This window comes from Acinonyx jubatus, chromosome A3 (assembly GCF_027475565.1).
Source record: "Acinonyx jubatus isolate Ajub_Pintada_27869175 chromosome A3, VMU_Ajub_asm_v1.0, whole genome shotgun sequence".
NCBI classification, from domain to species: Eukaryota; Metazoa; Chordata; class Mammalia; order Carnivora; family Felidae; genus Acinonyx; species Acinonyx jubatus.
This window is the reverse complement of record NC_069388.1, coordinates 22938729-22959619: the sequence shown is the minus strand read 5'-3', so window position 1 is coordinate 22959619 and position 20891 is coordinate 22938729. Positions and strand designations below refer to the sequence as shown.

The 20891-nt window shown below is 40.5% G+C and overlaps 1 protein-coding gene and 1 non-coding gene across 7 annotated transcripts in view; one reads left to right on the top strand and one right to left on the bottom strand.

Moving 5' to 3' along the window:
• The window catches only part of PHF20 (PHD finger protein 20), a 170045-nt gene that overhangs the window by 53369 nt on the left and 95785 nt on the right, over positions 1-20891 (top strand). Inside the window, exon 2 of one of the 6 annotated variants that reach the window (XM_053200001.1) lies at positions 20757-20842. The exons of 4 other annotated variants lie outside the window; for them this stretch is intronic. The gene's annotated coding sequence lies outside the window, so the exon portion shown is untranslated. The remainder of the gene's footprint in view (positions 1-20756; positions 20843-20891) is intronic. One more of the 6 variants, XM_053200002.1, reaches the window with a different exon arrangement.
• LOC113602645 (small Cajal body-specific RNA 20) lies at positions 315-445 on the bottom strand. The gene has a single exon (XR_003424124.1). It is a non-coding gene; the product is annotated as a small Cajal body-specific RNA 20 (non-coding RNA).

Below are 20891 nucleotides of genomic sequence, written 5' to 3'. Positions count from 1 at the left end.
CCCGTCTGACCTCCTTGGCCTTGACACCAGCAGTACTTTTTCTCCAGCACCCACTCACAGCTCTTCCTCATCACCCCCTGCCTTGCAACCCTGTATAGGACCCTGTTGAGGTATGTTTGTTAGGTGTTGCCTATGGGGCAGGCAGGGGGCCAGGCTACTTTTGGGGCAACAGCGGCCAGGATCAGCTCCTGAGAGCCTGGCACTATCCTAGGAGAGCCAGAGGCCCCACTGCCAGTGCTGCCACTTCAAACCTTCGTCTGGCTGTGGGGCCACCATGCCTGGTATAGAGCAGGTGGGGGGCTCCCAGCAACTACAGATGTCTGAGGTAGGAAAACAAGGCTGCCAGCTTGTGGCAGCCCCAACAGTGATCCTCAAGGGCTGATCTTGGCCTCCAACCCTGGCTGAAGAGAAAAGGGACCACCCATTGTCCCATAGGAGAGAGGCCCTCCAATTTTTTTTTACTTATTTACTCACTTCTGTGGTAATTTAGCAAACTATCTCAGGCAGTGACTAGAATGCTGTCCTACCCACTTTTATTCTAGTTAGGGGAACAGGATCTTGTCAAGGGGATAGAGGGACCTCCTTGTGGCTAGAGTGGTCTGGTTTTAGAGTGGAATGTGGATGGGGCTAAGGGAAGGGATGTGTATAGGCCCAGGGGAGGATGAGCTATGCTCTGCCTGGGGAGTTGGGAAAGCCTTCTCGGAAAAGGTGAAAGTGGAGCCATAAATAAAGCTGCAGTGAACATTTGGGCAAAAGCGGAGTTTTTTCAGAGGGGTAGGCTATCCGGTCATAGAATCAGTTCTAAGGATTGAATGGTTAGGTCCCTTTGAGTGCAGGTGACTGTACCAAGAAATCCAGTTGTCCTTGAGTCACATTCAGGTAAATTTGCTACTTCGAATGCCTTTTTCAAACAAATATAGCAAATCAACAGCCCAGCCTGTGGACTTAAAGTTGTAAGCATTTCTACAAATGTTTTTAAGCTCTTATCTGGTGTACTGACAAAGGATTATAACTGAGGGTGAAGAGTTGTGGATTAGGGTCTCATATACTCTAATTACTTGGGTTTACTTGGTCAAGTTACTTTACCTCTCCGAGTCTCAGTTTCCATGTAGGCAAAATGGGGAATTATAATTGGATTATGTGGATTAGATAGGATTATTCCTGTGGGAGCATTTTGTATTCATTACCAGGAAAATACAGCTACTAGTTTTCTTCTTAATCATGTCTACTATAAAAATGAAAACATTATGGCCAGTTTGTAAGAAGTTTAGGACCAAAAGTATATAAAGTTAACATTTATAGTCCTGTATCCACTTCATGGATTATCTAGTTTAATTTTCCAGTTAACAGTACCATGAGGTATGGGTGCTGTTATTTACCTCATTTTAAAAGTAAGACAAAGGGGGCTCAGAGAGGTAATGTTATTTGCTTAAGGTCATACAGGATTAGGACTGGGATTTGAACCCAGATAGACTGAGTTCATGGCTTCTCTGAAAAACCCAAATTCTCCAGAGTGTTTAATGTTTGACTCCTAAATTTTATTTATTTATTTATTTATTTATTTATTTATTTATTTATTCATTCATTCATTCATTCATTCATTCTCCTGACTCCTGTTTCCATTATCAGAAACAAATTCTGATAATGTTCATTTGAATTCCTAATGCAGAGGACTGGACATTTGTTTGACTCTGAATGCTTTGAGAAATAATAGAGGAGGGGCGCCTGGATGGCTCAGTGGTTAAAATGTCCGACTCTTGATTTCTGCTCAGGTCATGATCTCAGGGTTCCTGAGATTGAGCCCTGAGTTGGGCTCAGTGCTGACAGTGCAGCACCTGCTTGGATTCTCTCTCTCCCTCTCTCTCTGTCCCTCCCCTGCTCACACTGTCTCTCTTTCTCTCCAAATGAATAAATAAACCTTAAAAAAAAAAAAAATAACAGAGGATTTGTGGCCCCTGGTGGCTGGTTCAGTTGGTAGAGCATGCGATTCTTCTTCATCTTGGGGTTGTTTGACCCCCATTATGGGTGTAGAGATCATTTAAAAAGAAATAAAGAGGCAGTGACTTAAAAAATAATAATGGAGGATTTGTTTTATTATCTTTATTATTTATTATCTTTGTTATTTATTTATCTTTAGAAGTGGTGGTGTTTTTACCCTAATAAATGATTTGCTTATATTACAATAAGTAGTATATCTGCAGGGCAGAGCCACATGTTGAATGTGTGTTTTTAGTACATTGGGATAAGATGCGGTAATGGGATTAGGGTCTCACTCTTCATCACTTACTTCCTTTTGATTTTTAACTTCTGAATCCTTGGATTTTTTGTTCTTATTTTGAAGAGACTAAAGTAAGTGAGTGTCAGCTTTTTTATTATGAAAATTTTCAAACATAATGAAAAATTGAAAGAACAGTGAGATAAGCACTATACCTTCCACTTGTATTTACTAATTGTTAACATGTAGCCAATTTGATTCATACACTTTTTATAATTTTATTAATCATGATTGGTAGTAATTCCATAATATTTAGTGTCTAGACCATATTCAGATTTTCCTGTTGTCCCAAGAATGTCATTTTTCAAGGTTTCTTTTCTTTATTTTAGAGAAAGAGAGCATGAGCTGGGGAAAGGGGCAGGGGGGGCAGAGAGAGAGAGAATCCCAAGCAGGCTCCACGCTCAGCTCAGAGCCTGACACAGGGCTCAATCCCACAACCCTGGAATCAGAACCTGAGCCGAAATCAAGAGTTGGATGCTCAACTGACTGAGCCACCCAGACACCAAGAATTTTTTTTTTAATTTTTTTTTAATGTTTACTTATTTTTGAGACAGAGAGAGACAGAGCGTGAACAGAGGAGGGGCAGAGAGAGAGGGAGACACAGAATCTGAAACAGGCTCCAGGCTCTGAGCTGTCAGCACAGAGCCCGACACGGGGCTCGAACTCACAGACCGTGAGATCATGACCTGAGCTGAAGTCGGACGCTTAACCGACCGAGCCACCCAGGCACCCCAAGAATGTTGTTTTTAGAAATCGAGGTTTACTCAATCAAGATTGGCACATTACATTTTTTTAACATTTTAAAAAAAGTTTATTTTAGGAGAGAGAGAGAGAAAGAGAGAGAGAGAGAGAGAGAGAGTGTGTGTGTGTGTGTGTGTGTGTGTGTGTGTGTGTGTGTGTGTGTGGTGGGGAGAAGCAGAGAGAGAGAGAGGGAGAATCCCAAGCAGGATCTGTATTGTCAGCGCAGAGCCTGATGTGGGGCTTGACCTCATGAACTGTGAGATCATGACCTGAGCTGAAGTCAGGAGTTGAACCTTTAACAGACTGAGCCATCCAGGTACCCCCATTTTTTTTTTAAAGATTTTATTTTTAAGTAATCTCTGCACCCAATGTGGGGCTCAAACTTACACCCTGAGATCAAGAGTTGCATGCTCTTCCGACTGAGCTAGCCAGGCACCCCTACGTTTTTGGTTTTATGTCTTTAGTTGCTTTTATTCCATAATAATCCTTCACCCCTTTCCTAATCCCTCCCCCACCATGGCATTATTTATTTATTTTTAAGAGACCTGAACAGTTTCGTAGAATATTCCATATGTGGGGTTGGTCACATTGTTTTCTCATGGTGAATTCAGCTTGATTCATGTATTCTTTTATACTTCCTGTAAACTGGAAGTTAGATCTAGACAGAAGAGTAAAGATTTTTTTGCAGTGTTTCAGTGGTAATGATGTGTGTTTCATATTGTATCACATCAGGGGACACACAAAACTGGGTTGTCCCACTGTTCCATGTGGTGACTGCCATCCCTCACCATTTTAAAGGTACATGTTTCTCTGTGAAAGTAGTAAGCAATTTGTGGGAATGCTTTGGTATGTTTCAATATCCTGTTACCCCACACCCTTTACCTAATGATTTCAGCATCCATTGATAATCCTTACCCGAGTAAGTTATTACACTGGCAGTGGAAGAATAATGATTTTCTACCTCTGTCATTCCCTTTATGTTTTGTGTTTTATTAGTTGACATTCTCCTGCAAGAAGAACTTTTCTTTTTTCTTTTTTCATTATTAAGAATCACCAAGACTGAGATTATTTAGTGTGGTGTTGTAGTCAGTCATATTCATTATTCTCTTTGGTGCTAAAATTATCCCAGAGTTAGCCAGTGGGAGGCCTTTTAACTGGTTCTTTGTACTTTCGACACACTCCTATTAGTCCTCGAAGTATTTTCTTATTTTCTGGTACTGCTAGAAGCCCCAGATTTATCTTCCACATGCCCTGATCCAGACCCTGGACTCCGCCATTTCTCCAAGGAGTCCTAATTCCTTTCAGTTGGAAGTAGTATTTAGAAATTAAGCTTTGGACATTGGGTGTGTTTATTCCTGCTACAATGTTACTGCTTTTTGGCCTTTTCAGTGGATAAAGCTAAGAAATAAAATTTTTGAAAAATTGTGAGTTCATTTTGGTATTTCCAATTTAAATTTAATATTTGGTAATTTATATTTTGATTTTTCTTTTTGCCTTTTTTCTCTTACATTGAAAATTTTTATTTCTTCTTTTTTAAGGTTTTATTTTTTAAGTAATCTCTGTGCCCAATGTGGGGCTTGAACTCACAAGCCTGAGATCAGAAGTCACATGCTCATAAGGAACACCTAACGAATTCTCTTATGCTACGCTTTTGCCAGTCTATAATTATTTGATTTGATTATTTTTTATTTCTTATTTTTGTTTTTTTAAAAGTTTTTTACAAATTTATTTTGAGGAGGGGAGGGGCAGAGAGAAAGAGGGAGAGAGGGAGAATCCCAAGCAGGGTCTGTACCATGGCCAGTGTGCAGAGCCCAACTTGGGGCTCAAACCCATGAAACCATGAGATCATGACCTGAGCTGAAATCAAGAGCTGGATGCTCAACCAGTTGAGCCACCCAGGCACCCTTCTTTAAGACTTTATTTTATTTTTATTTATTAAAAAAAACTTTAATATTTATTTATTTTGAGAGAGAGAAAATGTATGCACACATGCGAGTGGGTGAGTGGCAGAGAGAAAGGAGAGAGAGAATCCCAAGCAGGTTCCTCACTGATAGCACGGAGCCCAATATGGGGCTCAATCTCATGAACTGTGAGATTATGACCTGAGCCCAAACCAAGAGTTGGATGCTTAACTGGCTGAGCCACCCAGGCGCCTCAGAGAAATTATTTATTTAATTAAAAAAATTGTTTTTTTAATGTTTATTTTTGAGAGAGAGAGAGAGAGAGACAGACAGACTGAGCGTGAGTCGGGGAGGAGCAGAGAGAGGGAGACACAGAAGCTGAAACAGGCTCCAGGCTCTGAGCTGTCAGCACAGAGCCCAATGCAGGGCTTGAACCCACAGACCGTGAGATCATGACCTGAGCCAAAGTTGGACGCTTAACTGACTGAGCCACCCAGGTGCCCCCAACTTTTTTTATGTTTAATTAGTTTTGAGAGAGAGAGAGACAGCATGAATGGGTGATGGGGGGAAAGAGAGAGGGAACCCCGGGCACCCCGAGAAATTTTTTTAATATTGTAAAATTAGATAGTTATGTGAAGGACTGACCATGCAGGCTCTCCATATGCAGCTTCTCCATTAAATCTCAGGAAGCTATGTTGTTATGTTGTTTATTGTTTCAATTTTATAAATGAAGGAAGAAACCAAGGCTCACAGAGGTAAGTCCTTTGTTCCTAATTTCACAGCTGGTGACTGGTGGAGCTAGGATTGAACCCCTGTTGATCTGACTCCAAAGGCTGGCTATGCCTCCTAGGTGATTCCTTTCCCTAGTGATATTTTCCTGAGTGCTCTTCCATGTTTTCTGAATTTGCTGCTAGGTTGCCAAAAAACAAAAAAGACATGAAAAGGGTTAAAGTATTTTTCGAACCTCATGTGACAGTAGATGTGTAGGGAGATACAAATGTGATCCAGAGTGGGTGAGAGGTCTTTCTTGATTAATGCTGTGATATTTTTAATAGGTCTGTATCTTTGATTTATTTTGTCTGAAATGCTTATACAGAAGCCTAGTTTCTCTCTTGTCTACTACACATATTATACTTCTGTTAAACAACAGTAGTAATGGCAGCTAACATTTGTCAGAGATTTGCTTTGTGTCAGGTATGATGCTAATTGCCTTAATTGCTTAGGCAAGCCCATTTAGAACTGAAGCTCAGAAGTAAAATGACTTGCCCAAGATCACAGATTAATCACTGATGAGTCTGAGACTTAACCTGTTTTTTAAAAAAATGTTTATTTATTGGGGTGCCTGGGTGGCTCAGTTTAAGTGTCTGACTTTGGCTCAGGTCAGGATCTCACAGTCTGTGGGTTTGAGCCACATGTCCGGCTCTGTGCTGACAGCTCAGAGCCTAGAGCCTGGTTCGGATTCTGTCTCCATCTCTCTCTGCCCCTCTGCCACTTGCGCACGTGCGCGCGCGCTCTCTCTCTCTCTCTCTCTCAAAAATAAGTAAGAGAGAGAGAGGTAGAGGGGCAGAGAGAGGGAGAGAAAAAATCCCAAGCAGGCTCCACACTGTCAGCACAGAGCCGGACGCGGGGCTTGATCCCACAAACTGTGAGATTATGACCTGAGCCTAAATCAAGAGTTGGATACTCAACCTACTGAGCTACCCAAGCGCCCCTAACTTGGTTGTGTTAGACAACTGTTTTATGTATCTTACCAGAAATCATTTGTAAATCATCTAAGCCAGTTTTTCTTAAATTCTAGGGTCCCAAAGAAATCATAGATTTAGGATTTTTATTATTTAGGGAGGGGAATTTGTAAAATAAAGATTTAGATTTTCCATGGAGGTTGTTACTTCTTAAAAAAGTTTATCTCACCAAACAGGCTGTGGAGTACTGATAAGAATTCATCTTCTAATTTTGGACCTACCACTTTGGGACACACTTTCCAGATATCCATTTCCTACTCTCTGGATGGCATAATCCTGCCTGCCTCTTTACCTTGTGCAGATGAACTGACTTAAGATGTGAGAGGCTTCAGTCTCCTAGCAGTGATGTTTGGTGGATAGGACAGAAACTGCTAGTTCTGCCACCCTCCGCCTTTTTCCTATCATCTGTCAGGAGCACACCATCTGCCTTGAACAGTAGGCCTCGCCTTCTCTGTTCTACCCAGAACATGGTGAAAAACTCCTCTGTCTGTTGCTTTCCTAACTCTTTGGCACATTTCCACTGCTTTGTTTCCATTTAAGTTGATCATGGTCTCTTTCCATTTTTTTGTACAAAGGATTTTAAAATCTGAGTTTCATTGTGTCCTTAGCTCTTGTCTCACTTTTTTTTTTTTTTTTTTTTAATTATATTTAAGCACTGGGGTGCTTGGGTGGCTCACTTGGTTAAGCATCTGACTCTTGATTTTGGCTCAGGTCATGATCTTACGGTTTGTGGGATCGAGCCCCACATCAGCACAGATCCCATTTGAAATTTTCTGTCTTCCTCTCTTCTCTGCCTCTCCCCTGCTCTCTTTCAAAATAAATAAATAAAAAAGATTATATTAGAATTATTTGCACTGATCAAGTCTGAGTTTCTGGTTCTTATCTCTTCACTTCTTGTACCATCTTTTTTTTTTTTGGTACATCCTTTTTTTAAATGTTTATTAATTTTGAGAGAGAGGCACATGCAGGGGAAGGGCAGAGAGAGAGGAGAGAGAGTGAATCCCAAGCAGGCTCCACACTGTCAGCAGAAAGCCCAATGGCAGGGTTTGAACTCTGGAACCATGAGATCATGACCTGAGCCGAAAGAGTCAGTTGCTTAACCAACCGAGCCACCCAGGCGTCCCATGGTAATTCTATTTTTAACTTTTTGAGGAACCTCCACACTGTTTTCCAGAGTGGCTGCACCAGTTTGCATTCCCACCAACAGTGCAAGAGGGTTCCCCTTTCTCCGCATCTTCGCCAACACCTGTTGTTTGTTGTGTTGTTAATTTTAGACGAGTTGTTTTAGTGGAGCACTGGGGACAAAATCCTGATGGGCATGAGTTCAAGAAAAATGGGAGAGAGAGCTGGTGTGGTGCACAAATGGAGGAATTGGCCGTTTATAGGAGCAGATAGTTCATTTATTATAAGGGGAAGAGGAAGACTGGGTGTACAGATGGAAATGAAGGTTGACTTGTGGGATTGATGATGGGAGCATGTGTTTTTTCTTTTTCTTGTGTGTGTTTTCTGTTTTAAAATTGAGTTATAATTTATATACTGTACAGTTATATGAGTCTTGCCAAATTCACAGTCATGCATGCGCCACCACAAAATGTAGAGCGCTTTTATTACCCCACAAAATTTCCTTGCATGCCTTTCTACTACTTCTGCCATTTCCAGCATCTGTTACCCACTGATCCTGTCCTTGTCCATGTAGTTTTACTTTCTCCAGAATGTCATATAAATGGAATTGGACAGTGTGTAGCCTTTTAAATTTGTGTTATCATATTCACTTATCATAATGCATTTGAAATTCATCCACACCTTTGCATGAATCAGTAATTTCTTCATTTTATTGCTGAGTAGAATTCCATTATATGGATGTACCACAATTTATCCATTTACCTGTTCAAAGATATGAATTGTTTCCAGGTTTTACTAAATAGGAATACACTTTTGCTTACAGATTTTGTGAGAACATAAGTTCTCATTGTCTTGGGCAAATGTCAAGGAGTGTGATTGCTGGGTTATAGGTTAAATGTATGTTTAACTTGTTGAAAAACTGCCAAACTGTTTTCCAGTGTGGCTATTCCATGTTTGCATTTCCACTGGCAATGCGTGTGAGTCCCAGTTGCTCTATGTCTTTGCCAGCACTTGGTGGGATTCTTTTGTTTCCCTCCTTTTTTATTTTTCTAAATTGAGTTATAATTTATATGCCATAAATTTACTCTTTTAAACCATACAAATCAGTGGTTTGTAGTATATTCACAAAGTTGTACAATTGTTGCTACTCTAATTTCAGAATATTTTTGTCACCCCGAAAAGAAACCCTGTATGCATTAGCAGTCATTCCTTTTTCCCCTCAGCTTGCCCCAGCCCTAGGCAATTACTAATATACTTTCTGTCTCTATAGATTTGTCTATTCTGGGCATTTGCTCAGAAACTGAATCATACAGTGTTTTTCTTTGTGACTGGCTTCTTTCACTTAATATACTTTCTTTTTTTAAAATTAAATTTTTTTTTCAAGAATCATTTTTGTCGTAGAATATATCAACATTTTTTTAAAGTTTATTTGAGAGAGAGATAGGAGAGCAGATGGGGGTGGGGGCAGAGAGAGAGGGAGACTCTGAGGTCTGAGGTGTCAGTGCAGAGCCTTATGCAGGGCTCGAACTCACGAATTGTGAGATCATGACCTGAGCTGAAATTAAGAGTTGGATGGTTAACACACTGAGCCACCCAGGTGCCCCAATAAACATTCTTTTTGATGGGCGAGTAACAATATTCCATTATAGGGATATGCTATATTTTGTTTATCCATTTATCAGTTGATGAGTGTTTGTGTTGTTTTCACTATTTGGTTATTAGGAATAATGCTGCTATGAACATTTGTGTATGAGTTTGTATGTAGACGTATATTTTCATATTTCTTGTGTATCTACCTAAGAATAGAATGGTTGGGTCATATGCTAATTATCCTGTTTAATCTTTTGAGGAATTGCCAAATTTTCCCCTACAGCAGTTGCGCTGTTTTACATTCCCACCAGCAGTGGGATTCTTTTTTTGATTGATTTTATTTTTTAAATGAAATAAGGAAATCCTCAGCTAAGGTTGAAAATCAAAAGGAGGAGGGCTTGGGTTTGAGGAAAGAAGATATTAGGTATGAAATGTCATTTAGGAGAGTGAAGAGGGATTGGATATGAGAAATGTGGTAGGATTGCTGATGCCATCAAATGCCACTAAAGTCAGACTGGAGGTTGGTGGTCATGGAGTTTTTCAGTAAGCTTTTTATGTTATTTTATTTTTTTAAGACTTTATTTTTAAGCAGTCTCCATGCCTAACATGGAGCCCACACTCAACCCTGAGATCTAGAGTTGTATGCTCCACCGAGTCAGCCAGTCAGCGTCCCAGCTTTTTATTTTAGAATAGTTTTAGATTTACAGAAAAATTCCGAAGATAATACAGAGTGTTCCCATATATGACACACCCAGTATTCCCCACTCTTAACTTTGTACATTAATAATACAGAAATGTAAGGTACATTTGTTACAATTTATGAACCAATATTGGTATATTATTATTGACTAAAGTCCATACTTTATTCATACTTCCTTAGTTTTCCCCTAATGTCCTTTTTCTGTTCCAAGAACTCATCCTGGATACAACATTGCATTTAGTAGTCCTGTCTCCTTAGGCTGCTTTTGGCTGTGTCAGTTTCTAGATTTTACTTGTTTTTGATGACCTTTTATTTATATCAGTGTGGACCCCTACTTCTTTTACACTTTGTGTTGTAATCCAATACTGCTTTATTTTGTTGCTCTTGTTGTATTGGGAACTCTTTCAGTTGGCTCTTGTGTCCTTTTTTTGTTTTTTTTTTTTTAAGATTTTATTTTGAAGTAATCTCTGTACCTAATGTGGAGCTTGAACTTTACAACCCTGAGATCAAGAGTGGCATGCTGTATGGACTGAGCCATCCAGGTGCCCCTCTTGTATTCTTTTGACATACTCCAATGATCACTGTGTGTGTGTGTGTGTGTGTGTGTGTGTGTGTGTGTGTAACACTTCCTTATTTCTGTCACTACAAAATATTCTAGGCTCATCTTGTATATTTCCTGTCTCAATCCTAGAATCAGCTAAGACCTCTGGTACCTTTTATTGGAAAATGGTATTAGACACAGAGATTTGGGTGCTAGGTATGCTCATTGCTACTGAGGAATTGTTGGTTCTAGTCTCTGGATTATTATTATTCTTCGAGTAAGAGACAATATCTGTATTTTTTTATTTTTGAGAGAGAGAGCTCAAGTAGGGGAGAGGGGCGAGGGGGGGGAGAGAGAGAGAGAGAGAGAGAGAGAGAGAGAATGAGGATCTTAAGCAGGTTCCATGCTCAGTGTGGAACCCTGTATAGGGCTCGATCCCACAACCGTGAGATCAAGACTTGAGCTGAGATCGAGTTGGATGCTTAACTCACTGGGCCACCCAGATGCCCGCTCCCTTTTTTAAACAGTCAAGTTCAAACAGTTTTAAACAAGTTTTAAACAGCTCAACAAGCTAGAATGTCTAGAATCCCCTTGGAGTTTCCCTGGCTCTTTTCTTCACCCCATCATCTACTCCATCAGCTAATCCTGTCAGATTCACCTGCAGAATCTGTCCTGACTTTTACACTGGCTGCCACCTCCACCCTCCTGCTCTGGCCTCAAGCTTCCATCATGGATCTTCTAGACCTTGGCACTAGCCACCTAACAGGTCTCCTGCATCCTTCTGTACTGAGCTTCCTCCTGAGGCTCTTTTCCACTCAGCAGCCAGTGGTAGGCCCTGGATTTTTATTTTTTAATTTTTTTTCTTTCCCACTCCCTCCTTTTATTTTTACTTCTATTTTTTTCTTCCCTTCAACCCTGAATTTCTATTTATTTTTATTTTTTATTTTTTTTGAGAGAGAGAGCATGAGTGAGCTAGGCACAGAGAGAGAGGGAGAAACAGAGAGAATCCCACAAGGGGCAGAGAGAGAGGGAGAGGGAGAGAGAGAGAGATAGAGAGAGAGAATGAGAATCCTGAAGTGGGGCTTGAGCTCACCCAGTGTGGGGCTTGCAGTCACAAACTGTGAGACCATGACCTAAGCCAAAGTCGGATGTTTAACTGACTGAGCCATCCAAGTGCCCAACTCCTGAATTAAAAAAAACAACACTTTGAAAAAAAAAACAACTTCTCAACGTTTATTTATTTTTGAGAGACAGAGAGAGCACAAGTGGGGGAGAGGCAGAGAGAGAGAGGGAAACACAGACTCTGAAGCAGGTTCCAGGCTCTGAGCTGTCAGCACAGCCTGATACGGGGCTTGAACCCACAAACAGTGAGATCATAACCTGTGCTGAAGTTGGACGCTTAACTGACTGAACCACCCAGGCGCCCCCAAAAAACTTTTGATACTAATTTTCATGGTCGTTTACAGTTGTAAGACTTTGATTGAATTAATAAAAGAGCAAAGATGCTACTCTTTTTAAAATTTTTAAAAATTTTATTTTTTTAAGTAATTTCTGTACCCAACATGGGGCTCAAACTCACAACCCCGAAATCAAGAGTTGCACACTCCAGAGGCACCTGGGTGGCTCAAGTCGGTTAAGCGTCTGACTCTAGATTTCAGCTCAGGATTGATCTCACAGTTTGTGCGTCCGAGCCCCGTGGTTCATGGGTTCGAGCCCCGCATCGGGCTCTGCACTGTCCGCATGGAGCCTGCTTGGGATTCTCTCTCTCCCTCTCTCTCTGCCGCTCCCTTGTGTTTTCTCTGTCTCAAAATAAATAAATAAACATTAAAAAAAAAAAAGAGTTGCACACTCAACTGACTGAGCCAACTAGGCACTCCATTTAAAAAAACTTTTTATTGAGGTATAATTTATATTAGAGTGCACAGATCTTAAGTGTGTAGCTTGATGAACTTTTATACATGGATACACGTGTATAACCACCACCCAGATCAAGATACAGATATGTTGGGCACCTTAGAAGACCCTTTTTCCCCACACTGAGTCATACTGCCTACTCCGCATCCAAGGAGACCACCTTTGGTGGTGTTGCATTTCAAATGAGACCCATTAGCATGTTGAGTAAGTTCTCTAGCCCTAATCAGCTGCCTGGGTGGAGAATGTGGAGAATCTGATTTACCTAGGGTTAGGGTTTATCCAGGCAGGTCTGATGGAGGGGGAGAAGGGGCCAGGGAGTTGGAAGGAAGTGACATCAAAGGATAGGATTTCCAGAATGAGAGTGAAGGTGAGAGCAGGCAGAAGGAACAATGTGAGCAAAAGTATTCAGGGCTCAAGAAATATGTGTTCTCAGAATCTGGCCAGGGACCAACACATCAGGAGTGCTCGGAGATTGGGCGAAGAAAGGAAAATGTTAAGCAAGAGAGAGAGACATAGATTCTTCTTGGGAACAGAAAAATAGTGATGTTTATTCAGTTACTAAATATTTACTGAGTGTCACTGTATCAGGCCCTTTGCCAGTGCTGATAGAGGGGAATAGGTTGCCTGGATGCAATGACTGTTCAACTGTTGCTGGTGAGGAATGATTCGGATGGAGAGGGCAGATGAATTCAAGACACTTCCGGAGTTAGAAGTGTCAGATGTTGATTAATGGAAGTGATGAAGAAGTAGGGAAAGAGTTAAGGCATCCAAAACAGTACAGTTTTTCTGCAGCTTAATAGTCAGCCTTTTGTTTTTCACTAAATACAACTTCCATTTCCATCCTCTCTCCAGCAAAGGCTGGGGATGGCTTAGAATGTTACTTTTGTGCATAGAACTCTTTTGCTTCTGGTGTTGTGCACGGAGCCAAGAATAAAGGCACACTCTGATTCTTGAAGTAAATGCGTGCTGTATATTTGCAGAAAGGGTGATTATTTATTTATTTTTAAATGCTTATTTATTTTTGGGAGAAAGTGCACATGCATGCCAGTGGGGGAGAGGCAGGGAGGGAGGGGACAGAGCATATGAAGTGGGCTCTGTGCTGACAGTAGGGAGCCCTATGGGAGGCTTGAACTCACAAACCACGAGATCATGACCTGAGCCAAAGTTGGATGCTTAACTAACTGAGCCATCTAAAGCACCTCAGAAAGCTGTTTATATATATAGTAAGAATCTGGAAGCAGCCTGAATGCCCAACCCCTGCAAGAAAGTTTAGGCAAATTTTGAGCTAACCATCAGGTAGATTATTGGATGGCCAAGACAAAAGACATTTTTATAGACCTGTGTCACTGCAAGGATATTTACACGTGAAGTCAAATTAAGAGAAGTCCTCACTGACTTAGTCGGAAGATCTGGATACTGATCTTGGTTACACCTCTTCCTAGTCCCTCTTTTTTTTTTCCTTTTTTAAAAGTTTACTTACTTATTTTGAAAGAGAGGGAGAGAGTGAGCGAGCAGGGGAGGGGAAGAGAGAGGGAGAGACAGAATTCCAAGCAGGCTCTGCACTGTCAGCACAGACCAACTCGGGGCTTGAACTCACAAACTGTGACATCATGACCTGAGCTGAGATCAAGAGGGGGATGCTGGGGTGCCTGGGTGGCTCGGGTGGTTAAACATCTGACCTCAGCTCAGGTCATGATCTCTCAGTTTGTGAGTTGAAGCGTCATGTTGGGCTCTGTGCTGACAGCTCAAAGCCTGGAGCCTGCCTTGGATTCTGTGTTTCCCTCTCTCTCTGCCCCTCCCCCATTCATGCTCGCTCGCTCTCTCTCTCTCTCTCTCTCTCTCTCTCAAAAATAAATAAACATTTATTGGCTTAACCAACTAAGCCACCTAGGCGCCCCTCCTAGTCACTGTTTTGAGTCTTAATTTCCACATATGTAAAATGCATGCAGTGATAATGACAACTGCTTAAGTGCTCATGAAATTGTGGTAAAGATCCAGTGAGATACCTTATGTAATAGCAGTTATAACCCCCACAGTAAGTGACACACATCTGTTATTAATAGCCATGTTAGTGAGTGCTGACCAGTTGGAGTGGGAACTCAGAGGGAAATTTTTATCCTTTCTGGTCCTCTCCCCTACCCCCACACCCTGTAATGTTTCTTCAGTTTGTATTTCTGGTGTGTGTGTGGGGGGACCAAATAGATTCCTGCCAAGCACTGTCTAGCTGCTCTAATTTAAGCATGTGCACAGTGTGTAGGGTTGGGCAGCTTAATTTCACTCATAGGACTGAGCAGCAGGCCTTCCGGGATTTGAAGTCATTTACTGTGGACAAACCAAATATTGTCTCCCTGTGTTAGATCTGCACTGTTCTCTGCCTTTCTGGACATGTACATGGCATTATTCTCTCTCATTTGGTGTGAGCTTCACTCTCCCAGAGTCCTCTCCTTACCTTGGTGGAGCTCTAGGGTAGGTTGACTTATCTGTTAGCTTAGAGCAGTGTTTCTCAAACTCAAAAATAGGACTGGTGCCTCTGACCTGTGTACTATTTATGGATCCCACTTTTGGTAGCATTGGAGCAAAATGCTACTACATTAGCTCTGATAAAGATGGTCTAGATTATGGAAGAGCACAGCAAAACATTCTTCATGGAGACTTTGTGGACCACTAACTCTGTTCACCAGCACCCTGTGGTCTATGGGCTGCTATTGGGAAACAGTCACTTACGGCCCAGCTGCCCGTCCTTTCAAGAGCTATGGAATCCATATGGTTCCTGTGCAGCTCTCTGCATAGTTTTCTGTTTCCTTTGTCACTTTCAGTTTTCTGCACTACTTTGTCCTCTTTTGTGCTTCCATTCCTCTGTACCTATGCTGATTTACTCATACTATACCCAGAAATACTCGCTAGCCTCACTGCCTCCTTGATCACCTGGAAAATGCCTCTTCATCTTTCAGAATTGAAATCGAGTGTCTCCTCTTCACTAGCATTGTCTTGACCTGTCTCCTTCTTCCTTGGCCTCTTAATTTCCCTCTGGTCCTAGAACTGGTCTTTTGCTCCTCTGCACCATGCTTAACCTTAAGTAGTCTTCTGTTGTTGCACTTCATTATAATTACTTCGGCGTATAGACAGGTTTATTCCCCTGAGGATACTGTAGTGACTACGAAACAAATACTTTATGGTTTTCTGTAGTCTCTTAGGGAATTAGACCATGAACATAAGCAAGTAAATGGAGAAACACATGAAATAATTATACATTGGGGTAAATGCTATGAAGGAAGCAAATGGGAAACTGACATAGATTGGAAGGAGATGGGAGCTACTTGAGATATGGTAGTTAGGGATTCCAATGCTGTAGGAATGTTAGGCTGTTGCCTAGGAAGAGTAGGCAGGGAGAAATGTTTCAAGTAAAAGGAGCACACTGGGTATGGGAAGGTATGTGGTATGTCTGAGGAAATGAAAGGCCCAGTGTGTTTTATAACATAGAGTCTGTCTTCCTCTGCCAGCTGCTATGATCACACATCTTTATATATTTGACACTGTATTTCCAAACCCTGGCATACTTCCTGGCCCAGAGTAGGTATTCAGAAAATGTCTGTTTAATTGATGAATTTCCGTCCCTCCCTCCCCTTTTTTTTGGTCAATTTTCCTTGTCCCTTTATATTTGTTTGGCTACACTGGTGTTCTGTGGCTTGGTTGACTTACTGAATAGTTATGTCCCTTGCCTAAAATAAGGTCACGATAGTAACCTAATTTACTATGAAACTTATGTTATCTGTCTTTTCTAAGTTGAATTCTAGATAAGTATGAGTTTTCAGTATTTGTTTGGCTTTGGTAGAGAGCTATTTTGTAACTAATTTTGTCATGGTGATCATAGCACTTGTGCATAAATCCCCTCCAATTTGACAGTTGTTATGCTGGGGTCTGTTTGTCTTTTTGACATTTGCAACATGGTTATCATTGGTTTATTTTGATGATTCACCTTGCTTTGTGTATATATTCCTTTTTTAAAAAATGTTTATTAATTTTTGAGAGAGAGACAGAGTCAGAGACAGAGAGAGACAGAGAGAGAGAGAGAGAGAGAGAGAGAGAGAGCAGGGGAAGGGAGACACAGAATCCAAAGCAGGCTCCAGGCGGAGCTGTCAACAGAGCCCCATGCAGGGCTCAAACCCACGGACTGGAAGATCATGACCTGTGCAGAAGTCAGATGTCCAACTGACTGAGTCACCCAGGTGCCCCTGTGTATATATTCCTATTGCTGTTTTGTGGCTCTAGGTATTCATGTCAAATCTTTTTAAAAAGTACATTTGGGGGCACCTGGCTGGCTCAGTTGGTGGAGCATGTGACTTTTGATCTTGGGGCTGTGAGTTCGAGCCCTGTGTTGAGTGTGGATTGTTTAAAAATAAAATATTTTTAAAAAGTACATTTGATGAACATTTATTGAATGCATAGGCATTGGGTGTAGCTTACATAAAAATAAAATATCCTTACAAAAAAAGAAAAATAAAAAAAGAAGGGTCCACTCAGGTGCTTTAGAAGAGGGGTAGGGGAGAGCATGTAGAAACTCAGTCTCCAGCTCAAGTATGCTATAAGAAATACTGTCTGGTTCTGGTTATAGGGTATAGGTATAGGTAGGCCAGATAATTCTAGGCTTATTACTACTTTACTCTTTTCCTTCCAGAGATCAAGAATATTCTTGGTCTCTTTGTAGGGAGGCAGAGGAGTCCACCACACCTCTTTTTGAGCCCTTGGCACTATAGAAGCCCTAATGCTTGGTCATCTATTTTGTATCTCCACAACCTAGCTGTTTGTCTCAGAATACAAATTTAGGAATGTACGTTGAATAATGGAATTGATACGGCATAATTTCTGCCTTATAAAGTGCTTAGCATCTAGTGTTCGTATTTGCCATTTAAAAATCCTGTTTGTGGGGCGCTTGAGTGGCTCAGTCAGTTAAGTGTCCGACTTCGGCTCAGGTCATGGTCTCATGGTTCGTGAGTTCAAGCCCCACGTCGGGCTCTGGGCTGATAGCTCAGAGCCTGGAGCCCGCTTCAGATTCTGTGTCTGCCCGTCTGCTGCTTGCACTCTGTCTCTTGCATTGTCTCAAAAGTAAATAAACATTAAAAAAAAAATTAAAAATCCTCTTTGTGACTTGAGTCTGAAATGTTTTTATTGAGTCTTCTGAGCCTTTTCTTTAAAGGAAAACTATTGAACAATTATATCCAATGATCATTTCAAACTCTCTTACTTAGGCAAAATTAACTCAAGAAGAGGTAGAAAGCACGACCGGATTAATAACCATAGAAGTGATGGAAAAGGTCGATAAAGAATTGTCTTGTGAAAAAGTCTCAGACTAGGCAGTTTCATAGAAAATGAAATCAAGCTTTCAAGTCCTTTCTTTGAGCTTAGCATAGCCTAATCCTGAAATTGGGCAGGAAGGACATAATACAAGGAAACTTGGACAAGTCCTACTTACAAAAGAGACACAAAACTTGTCAGTAAAATACTAGAACTCCCAATAGACACTTACTAAATGAATGGCACACACAACCAAATATGATTTATTTTATAGGGTAATGATAACTTAAACTTAGGAAATCTGTTATTTCATTTTATTCATAGAGTAAAAGAGAAAAGTTATACAATCATCTTGACAAAGACTGAGAAGTCTCAAAATTTATTCTTTTTTTAAAAATTTATTTTTTAAATTTACATCCAAGTTAGTGAGCATATAGTGCAACAGTGATTTCAGGAGTAGATTCCTTAATGCCCCTTACGCATTTAGCCCACCCCCTTCCCACAACCCCTCCAGTAACCTTCTGTTCTCCATATTTAAGAGTCTCTTATGTTTTGTCCCCCTCCCTGTTTTTATATTATTTTTGCTTCACTTCTCTTATGTTCATCTGTTTTGTATCTTAAAGTCCTCTTATGAGTGAAGTCATATGATATTTGTCTTCCTCTGACTAATTTCTCTTAGCGTAATACTCTAGTTTCATCATTGCAGTTGCAAATGGCAAAATTTCATTCTTTTTGATTGCCGAGTAATACTGCATTTTGTGTGTGTGTGTGTGTGTGTGTGTGTGTGTACACATACATACATACCACATCTTCTTTATCCATTCATCCATTGATGGACATTTGGTCAAAATTTATTCTTGAATCCTTGGTAAGTAAGTATGAGGAAAACTTCACATTAAAGGCATTAATTAGAAAACTCTACAGACTTCACACTTAATGATGAAACATTAGAGATATTTTCATTAAAAGAGAAGGATGCCAACTATCTGCTAATTTTCAACATCATCTTAGAAGCACTAATCAGTGTCATAATGCAAGAAAAATAAATGGTAGTATCAGTATTATACTGATATACAAATTATTATAATCATAATTTGGATAGGATATGGTAGTCTACCTGTGAAATGCAAGGCAATTAATTGATAATCCATTAGTGAGAGTTTGAGTAGGTTCAGAAATCAAAACAGAATAAGAAAGTATACAGTGAGAGTGCTGCTTCTACTTCTTCATCCTATACCTGCTCTGTTCTCTATAGGTAACCAGTTTATTAGTTTCTGTCCATCCTACCAGTGTTTCTTTATTTAAATACACAACGTAACACAGAAAGTATTATAAGATATGCACTATTCAGTAGCTTGCCTTTTTTTTTTTAATTTGATTTTGAGAGCCAGAGAGTGCATGTACATTTGAGCAGGAGAGGGACAGATAGAGGGGAAGAGAGAGAATCCCAAGCAGGCTCTGTGCTGCCATCAGCATGCAGTGTGCCATCAGCATGCAGGCTCTGTGGGGCTAGATCCCATGAGCCATGAAATCACGACCTGGGCTGAAATCAAGAGTTGGAGGCTTAACCGATTGAGCCACCCAGGTCCCCCTGTAGCTTGCCTTTTTTAAAGTTAATACGTCTTGGAAATCTTTCTGTATCAATTCGTAGGGTATGTTTTCTCACTTTCTGTCTTTTGTTTTATAGCTGCATCATATTCTATTTTGTGGATGTGCCAAGCAGCATACATATAAATCCAATAACCACAAAGCTGTTGGTTGATAATCTGCCCATTAAATACTCAAAACTTTTAATTTAAAGGTATTTATTTTTATATGCACAAGTATTATGTAACTAAATCTTTGTAAAAATTCAAACTACAAGCAAAGTCTCTTGACCATTTCTAATACCTGTTCGACCTTCCCTAGAGCTAACTTTTGTTATCAGTTTAGTGTTCAATATCTGTTCCTTTCTGGCTAATATTTCCATTAGAAATGTGACTCCCAGCTGCAGTGTTACTTTGTAAACTAGAGTCTCATCAGTGACTGTTAGTTACATGTTGAAGCAGGAAATTCTTGCTCCTCTTTCCTGTCTATACATAGTCTGTTCACAACTTCTCTTTTGTTAACCTTGTCACATCTTCTCTAGCTCCCCCTGTGGTTATCCAGATATTTAGGTTGCACTAGTACAATTACTGTTTTGTAGGTAAAAAGTAGTTGATTATCAGTATTTCATGTAGTTTCACTTAATAGTGTTAAAACTTAATTGGTTCATATGTCTGATTCTCCTCAAGGACAGGAGCCAGAACACTTACGTCTTATAATCCCTTTCAAGACCTGGAATTGACTGGGCGGGTCAGAGTCACTTAATAAAGTTCTGTTGACTGATGAAGCTGAGCTGTTTCCAAGGCAACCAGCAATTTTGACCCACCAAGTCTTCTCTGTTCTTTGAAATGCAGTTGGGTTTCCCCATTCTCAGTGAGTGCCTCTCATCCTTGTCACACTTTAGAAAAGTAGGGGAAACTGCCTTCTCCTTAGGAAACCTTGTTGACCCCGTTGTTACTATTGATCCTCTTGGTGAGGTTTATGTAGTTTATGTACTGCAGACAGTAGGATGCCTGTGCCCTGTAAAGTTTTTTGAGCAAGGAAGGGCTTTAGAGTAGCCAAGGGCCTAGAAGACCTTCTTCAGGCTCCTGAGCATGTGCATTGGAGTTGCTAGCCTAGGAATTTGGAGTTAATCTGTGGATCTGGACTTACCAGACTTTTAGAAGGTACTGACCAAATTCAAAATAATTTGGGATTTGTCCTGAGGTTGCACTTTTTATTTTGCCAAATAAGGATATTTAAAATAAGTATCTAGTTATATACTCTTTATAGTTGGTACATGCTCATGGTACAACATTCAAAACATACAAAAAGATATATATTGAATAAAATAAGTCTCATACTTCCTCTCCAGTTCCTTAACTATCCAGTTCCCTTCCCAAGAGGCAAACCGGGTTGCTTGATCATCCTTCCAGAGATAGCCCACGCATTTAAAAACAGGTATGAATGTATTGGCTCTCTCTCCTCTCCCAAATAAATGGTAGTGCAT